Below are 7,674 nucleotides of genomic sequence, written 5' to 3'. Positions count from 1 at the left end.
GCATTTTAGAGGTGGGAAGTTGAATCATAGAGAAATTAAATGACTTGTACAAGGTCACATAGCTGAAACAACAAATGGCACCTGGATTTTTGAAAACTCAAGCTAGGACCTTTTTCTGTGATCTTTCTTTTATTTTTTCTGACTAAAAAAATACCCTGATATTTTAAATGAGGATGAACAGTAAAAACGCATCCGTTTTTGGACTTCATTTCTGTGGTTATTAAAATGTCCTAAGACAGGCTCAGATATTCATTAAAATGTATATTTGTATTTGTGCTTAAGTAAGACAAAGTCCAATAGGTTGGTTTTCCCCCTGAAGTTTGACCTGGACCTGTTTCTAATTTATGAACACATTAATATTTAAGCAATTTAAAAACTAATATTATTCATACATGTTAGATGCTAATAATTCTGTTCTATTTTGTAAATATAGATTTACATTGGAAAATCCTTATGAAGCTGAATTAAAGGTAAATGTAAACATTGGGGTTAACTTTTACAAGTTTTCAAGTGCATTTCAAAAGGGAAGAGTAAAATTGGTCATTGTGAGTACATAGCGATGAAAAATTACTAGGCACAATAAAGGATAATTTCTTTGGTTTCTAGAGCATAATGGAGTATGAATCATATTTAAAATTAATGGCTGAGAAGGTAGATCATGATTTGAATGCCATCAGTAGCTATTTTACTCCTCCCTAGAGCAGCAACAAGCCTTTTAAGAGATGAGTTCTAAGCTATCTGAAAGCGCCTGATTTATAACTGAGTGCTATAGAAAATGTTTTATTTTGACTTTTTCAGTGTCTGGGGTAGGGGGAGTGGATTGGGAACATAATCCCACTGTCCAGCAAGTAATAAGTAGTTACTTGTTTGCAAGCAGTTCTTTAAAAGCAAATTTTATTGCGTAATGTTGGCAGTGTGTGTCCTCATCTTCAGATGCTGTGTAGTCTTCCTTTATCCATTTCTACTTCTATAATAAATTCGGAATGATTTCAGTGACTTCCTAAATTCTCAGTTTGGGACAATGCTGTACCCTTGATTCTTCATGTGAAGGTAAGACCTGTAATTCCAATTTGCAGCACCACACCAACATGGTTGGCTGTAGTGCTTCTGAAGACTGCTGTCATGTATCCCCCGCTTTGCTGAAGTGTTCATCTGTGTCTGTGTGTCAGGCTACTGAGGGACTCGTGCCCAGAGGCATGCTGCCTCACATGCAAGAGCTGCTCTCAGACAGACACCTTGCTGCATGGTTTGCAAGGGCCTTCTAGCAATCCTCCAAATCTGACGTATGTGCAACACATACTCTGAAGCCTATGATCTCTATGCAGGGACACCATTCAACCTGAGTGACCAGTAAAAGAGGAAGTACAGATGGGCTATAACCTAAATTTACAGCTACAGCTGGAACTCTTGGTTGCTGACATTGTGTTTACCAGGATCTGTCTCAGCCTGTACCTGGAAGATCATTCATAAAATATGTGCATAGAGCAGATATTTTCCCCTGGAGTTTTGAAAAGGAAGAAAAGAGCTCTGGTATCTCATGTGTCATGTCCGTAATCCCATGGTTTCCTAACCCCAGAGCAGATTCCTGGACTACCCTGAGGCAATGGCACTTCAGTATGGTATATGCTTTGTCCTTAGAAATGGGGGGGGGGAAATATCTATATGTATCTGTCTGTCTGTCTCTATTTATATTGCTAATTAGGACAAAAGACTTTTGTTCTTTACACTTAAAAAACAAGTGCTTATGGCCAGCTCCAAAAGAACAGTACCCCTATGGTTTCCAGAAATTACTGAACGGAATAATTGTCTCTGATATCTGATCTGTCTGTGCAATACTTTGAAATCAGGTATCTAGCAGGCAGCAGAGTCTTCAGATAAACATCCACAAAAGATGAACAAAACTTGTCCCCCAGGATAGATATCCTAAGGAACATATAAACAGGAGGAACAAAGAGGGACAAACACACAGTCAGCTGGTAGCACATGCCTGGCTCCAGTAGTGCCATTCTGCTGGGGCTGTTACACCAAGGCACCAGCTGGCTCAAACCCTACTCTGATGATTAAAGACTACGTGGAGAAAGATCCCTCACCATGAGATCAAGTGGCAGAACTGCTCCCCCCCCTTTCTCCTCACCTTAGTGGGTTCCCTGGAAAGCAACCAGTGGATGGCAAGGTCCATGGGTCACGAGACATATTTTCCATCTTTAAAAACACCACTCTATTAAATTTTTCTTAGTCTGTGTTCTCGTATATGGGGAGTGTGTTACTTGTCACTTGAATGCTACATATTCAGAAATAGTGCATCTGGCCAGGCTGGCTTCTGCTGGTTGGTGGGAGAGAAAAAGAAGAGTAAAATAGCAAGTAGGAGGTTAGAGTCTCATGTGGCCTGTGTGTGTGGGGGGGGGGGGAACACCTCCCCCGTCTTTGCCCTGGACATCTTACTTGGAAAATATAGGGACCTTAGGATGTCACATGTGACAGTACTCATTTTAGTCATTGGTGAAGTAGCATGTGTGGGAGGGCATGCTAGTTTTTCTATTTAAGTGCACCTTTGGGTGTTCCATTATTGTGTATATGTGATAGGCAATAATAAAGACAACTGAGCAACAATGAACCTTTTTCAGAAAGAGGCATCTTGATGCTTTTGATAATCAAAGAAATCGAGTAAGAATGAAAGGGGAAAATCTGCTTTTCTGCTCCAATGTATATGCAAAATAATTCGTGCTTTTTGATTTTCAGCATCAGTGGCAGTCCTGTATTGAAGGTCGAAGTCTGTTGTTGGAGATCAGACTTTCATTAAAAGATGAAGTATGCCTTTCGTTTGAAAGGACTATAGGTAAGACCTTTCCTGACATTCAAACTTTGTGTTTACTAAAACTGTTATGTACTTTCAGTTCACAGGCTGTCCTTAAGCTGTTCGAGTTATTACAGTGGTGTATTACCTTTCATTCTTCCCACCAAATCTCTCATGCCTCATTTGCTGTGCAGTGTGGTATTTTGTGAGATTGTTTTCATTTTTCAGTAACTTATATCACAGAGTAGCTATGATTTAGCCCTAATTCTATTTCACTGTCAGAGTCCTCTCTTCTGTTTCCTTTGGAATTGGCTGTGGAAGGGAGTGCTGATAGTTAAGTATTGCCAGTTAGGATTTCAGTTTAAAGGGCCTGCAAAATTATACTATTTCAAATTGGTACAAAGGCAGAATCGCAGACCAAAAGACCTAAGCAGGTATTGGAATGGCTCATCTCGTACAAATGGAGACAGACCAGAAGGGATACTTTCATGTATAATAGCCAAAATAATAACCTGACTTCTGATTTTAGGGCATCATTCCTCATACTGCACTGTCCTATTTATAGTCTTGTAATATCAGAAAAACACTTTCTACTGTATTTAGGTTCTTCCACTCCTAGGTAATATATAGAAACATATAGAAGCTATTCTGCTAAAGGTAGCTCAAATTTTGTTGACAAATGCTTCTCTTCAATGTCATTACGGTATATTGTTTGGCAGGAACTGAAATGGGTACAGTGAAATTTAAGGACTTTAATGGTCTGTAGCCTGGCAACTATAACTGTGGTTTGGGATTTTGAAGACGTGTACATGCTCAAGTTCTTGCTCTGATTAAAAATATTCCAGGAGATAAAAAACAAGCCAAACAAAATCTTCTTTCTGTATCCTACTCCCATTCATCCTAGGATATGGGACCCTGACCACTGTGTGGCAAGATTATGTCTTCTAATGAATACTTCCTAGAACAAAAAAGAAAAGATCCCACAGTCCCCTCAAATGTTTCTATAAATTACTTCTTGTAAAGACACTTGGTAAGTTTAGTTTTTATTTCAGTGTGATGAAAAACTAAACGTCAAATGTTGGAATTTCAAAAACGTGATTGCCATCTTTTATCAGTTATAATGGACTGTTATCCTTTCACCCTACCTGATGGGCTTCTGAACTATGTAGAATAACTCCCTGCTCCTGTTGCCTCTTCAGCTATCAAAGCACAAGGACTACAGCAAAGTACTTCTCTTTTTCCTATGTGGAAGGTTGAAAGGGCTGGTAATAGTGGGAAGCTCATGGGGACATGAATAAATGGAAAGAATCTTCTGGTATGGGAAGACAACTGAAGAATGTTATAATCTAAGTAGTCTAAACTGCTTCTTCTAAAAATAGCTGTCTCTAGGTATTTCTCTATTGCAATTCTCATTTTGTGTAAGATAAAGCTGGTACAGTATTGTGCTATACAAGAGTGGCTCTGATGGTTTGAAAAGCAACCCTAATGAAATATAGGACAGTCAGTTGTAATTCTCATAGAAATACATTAGAAAAACATTGCATAGAAGCAATAATTTGAGATCTCAAACACGTTTTTTCCCCATTAAAAATATTTTAAAATGCAGAAAGCACTTATGTGAAACATGAAGGATGGCCAGGGTTAGCTAATGAGGCTGATAGGTACAATTGCTGCATGCTTGATCTCTCTTGGATCCTAATGCTCATTTGGACATGTCTTATTATTGTGTGGGTGTTAAGTCTGTCCAAGCTCATAAACACTCTGAATGACCATATATCTATTGATTATGTCTCTATCTTAGAATGGAACAAAGTGATCAGGATGTAGTTTACTAGATTCATACAGAAAATTTCTCATTGAAAATCTGAGCAAACTAATTGCTGGCATTAACATGGGAGTCATATGAGCTGTGATAATGATACGGACAATGAAACTCATGCCTCTGGCCCTCACTTACCACCTAAGGGGTCAGCAAAGAATTATTCAACCTTGAGCTGCATTTTATAATGGGTTATTTGTATCTGGGAAGATTTTGGTTCTCTATGGTAGCTTCAGATAGCATTCATTGACTGTAAGTCTGTTGCACTGCCTAAGTGCATCAGAAGAAAGAATGGTAGGGACTCCCAGTCAAAGAGTATTGGAAAAAGTAGAGTCAAAAGGACATCATTTTCAGGTTTAAACAACTGGATCTTTGAGATTTAAAGGAAATAGCCTGAACTGACAGCTTATCAGTAGCCTAACAGATTTATAAAACCTGTATGTCTGCCAAATGATGATATGATATTATGTGAACATATTGAACAAAGCGCAAAAGTGCTTTGCTAGATGTAGTTTTCTTTTTGTGACATGACCCCTCAATCTCACAAAAAGTCTGGAATTTCCCACCTTTAATTCTGCACTGGGTATCATGACAAATCAGATTAATATAAGTCCTCCTAATGACAGGATACCAAGCCATTCAAGAGCTCTTCAGAATCTGAAGAACCGTAGGATATTTTTCAGTTATTTACTAAAAGATGAATGGAACACAAAACATCCACAATTCATTCAATCCGTCTTCAGGTGCCTGAGAACAGAAGTTAGGAGTTCAGCTATCTGATCTGTGCCATATGCAATGAGAGAGGCACCATGAGGAAGCAGCGTGTACCTTTTATCCCTCCAGAAAGCAATTCATCCAACATCCCTTTTTCCATTAGCTGTAGAGAAAGCCCAGGGAGAGCATGCTTTTAATTTGAGCTGTTTTGCATAGACTGGCTTAGGCATTGCTATTCTGAGTTTATGGTCTCAGTTATGCAGGCATAGGTGACAGTATCAGTAGGTAAAATTGATCCCCTAACAACAGTGTTCCAGCCTCAGCTGTGAACTGTGGCTTACCACTTGGTGAGACCCAAACTCGTCTTCCAGAAAAGAAGAGCAGAAGAGCTCTTATGTAGCTGATAGTCCCTAAACTCACAGGGTGTGCTCTTACCTGCCATTTCGCCTGCCTGCAACAGGGTTAATTCTTGCTCAACTCCCAGAGGTATATTTCTGTAGTGAGTCACCTATATAAGGTGGAAAAAAGATCCTGATAGCCAAGAGGTGATTAGGAAGAGTTTTGTAAAGTGCTTCTTGGATTCATTGTTCAAACAAGACAGAAGAACTTGGTGGGACTGGTCCCGCTAAAAGCCCCAAGAGTTACCAGATCTGCACTAGGGAATTTCAGGAGTCCAGGTTAGATGCTTAGCCATATGAAATTACTCAAAACAGATCTAAGTTTTGAGGTCACTTAGTCTTTCCTTGCATATTCTTTAGGTGCTGGTTCCGCTTCTGGGTTTGCTCCTGTTTGGAGCAACTATGTAGGTAGCTTCAGTTAAAATCAGATCAAGATTCAGATAATATTCACTCTGGTAAAACACTTTGGCAGCATGCAACCACAAGATTAGATCCTTCTCAGCATGGTGGTGGCCACACTCTTTTATCTAAATATAAAAAGCCTATGATCATTTTCCAGGAGAGTGAAAAGATTTAAATCCCCATTTTTCATCTTCCAAGGTTTCATAATGAATGGATGTATCACCTTAGGTACAGAAGCAGTAAAATAAATCAGGTTTAAGCTATTTCAAGTGTTTGTCTTATCTGGTTTTAGGGAAAAAAAAAAAAACAGTAATGAAGGACTGTAAGTAGAAATCATAAATAAAAAAATTTCAATTTCAATTTGATCTTTCAAATGATTTTTTAGCTCCAAATTCACACTCTACTGTGAAAATGCATATTAGAATTTTTAATTAAAATAGTGAAAAGTGGTAGCAATTCTTTTTTTCCCAGAACTGAAAATTCCTTTTTTTCCCCAAAAATTGTTGAACCAGAGATTTCCAGATTTGGAAATAATTCACTTATTCTGTTTTCAACCAGCTAGCCATGTATTACTGATCTGAAAGGGTTAACTCAAACTCTACAGATTCATTTTATTAGGAAAGTGAACACTGTCAATTTTAAATTTTTAAATTTAGCCTAAGAGTTTGGTTTTATAACACTAAGATTTTACAGAGACAAAGTCAGAATGAAATAATTCTATAACTTTTTAAAATTTAAAATGTAATATTTTTTCAAAATGCATTATCTGATAATATAACTCCAAGGGAAAAAATGCAGTTCCAGTATAACACAGCAGAGGAATGTTTCAGGCATTCCTGCTTCTTATGCCAGCAGACAAACGAATTACATATGAAGATCTACATGAGCTACTCAAATGGTGGATCTGGTGGAGCCTGCTCACTACTTTCTCTTGGGCAGATTTTGGGACAAGGACACAGTCTGGCCATGTACATCGAAGAATTTGCCGTAGGCTGGAACTGATGCTCAACGGACCTGGAACATAACCTCTATGGACAGGTGATGTGGCAGAAAAAATAAAAAAGATTAAAATATATATATATTGTTGCAGGTCTGTCCTACTGTCTGCGCTCTGTCAGACCTCATGAGAATTTTGGATGGAATTTGCTGCCTGAATTTTGGCTGGTAACCTGAGGGCACAGCTACAGTATCAGGCGGTTTTACAATTGTGACTGCTGCACTGGAAATTTTAAGAGGATTTTTTTTTTCCTTGCACTTTTGACCTGCGAGACAGGAAACTCCCTGTTTTGAGAATTAAAGCAGTGATGCAGTTTAGGTTTCAATTGAGAGAAATGGAGAATTCCTGATAAGACAATTGCTGGGCTGAGTATTTGTTTAAAACAGAAAACGACTCATGAGTAACATAGGCAGCTAAATTGCACCATCTGGAGCAAGAGGCAGATGTAAGCATCTTTATTTAAGAACCAGTTTATAAATAATAATAAAAGATGTGTGGAATTAATCAGCTCCTTCTCTGTAGGTAGCAGCATTCAGGGGAAATAGCTGTG

Source organism: Apteryx rowi, unplaced genomic scaffold (genome assembly GCF_003343035.1).
Source record: "Apteryx rowi isolate R43461 unplaced genomic scaffold, aptRow1 scaffold_441, whole genome shotgun sequence".
Classification (NCBI taxonomy): domain Eukaryota; kingdom Metazoa; phylum Chordata; class Aves; order Apterygiformes; family Apterygidae; genus Apteryx; species Apteryx rowi.
This window is presented reverse-complemented; position numbering follows the sequence as displayed.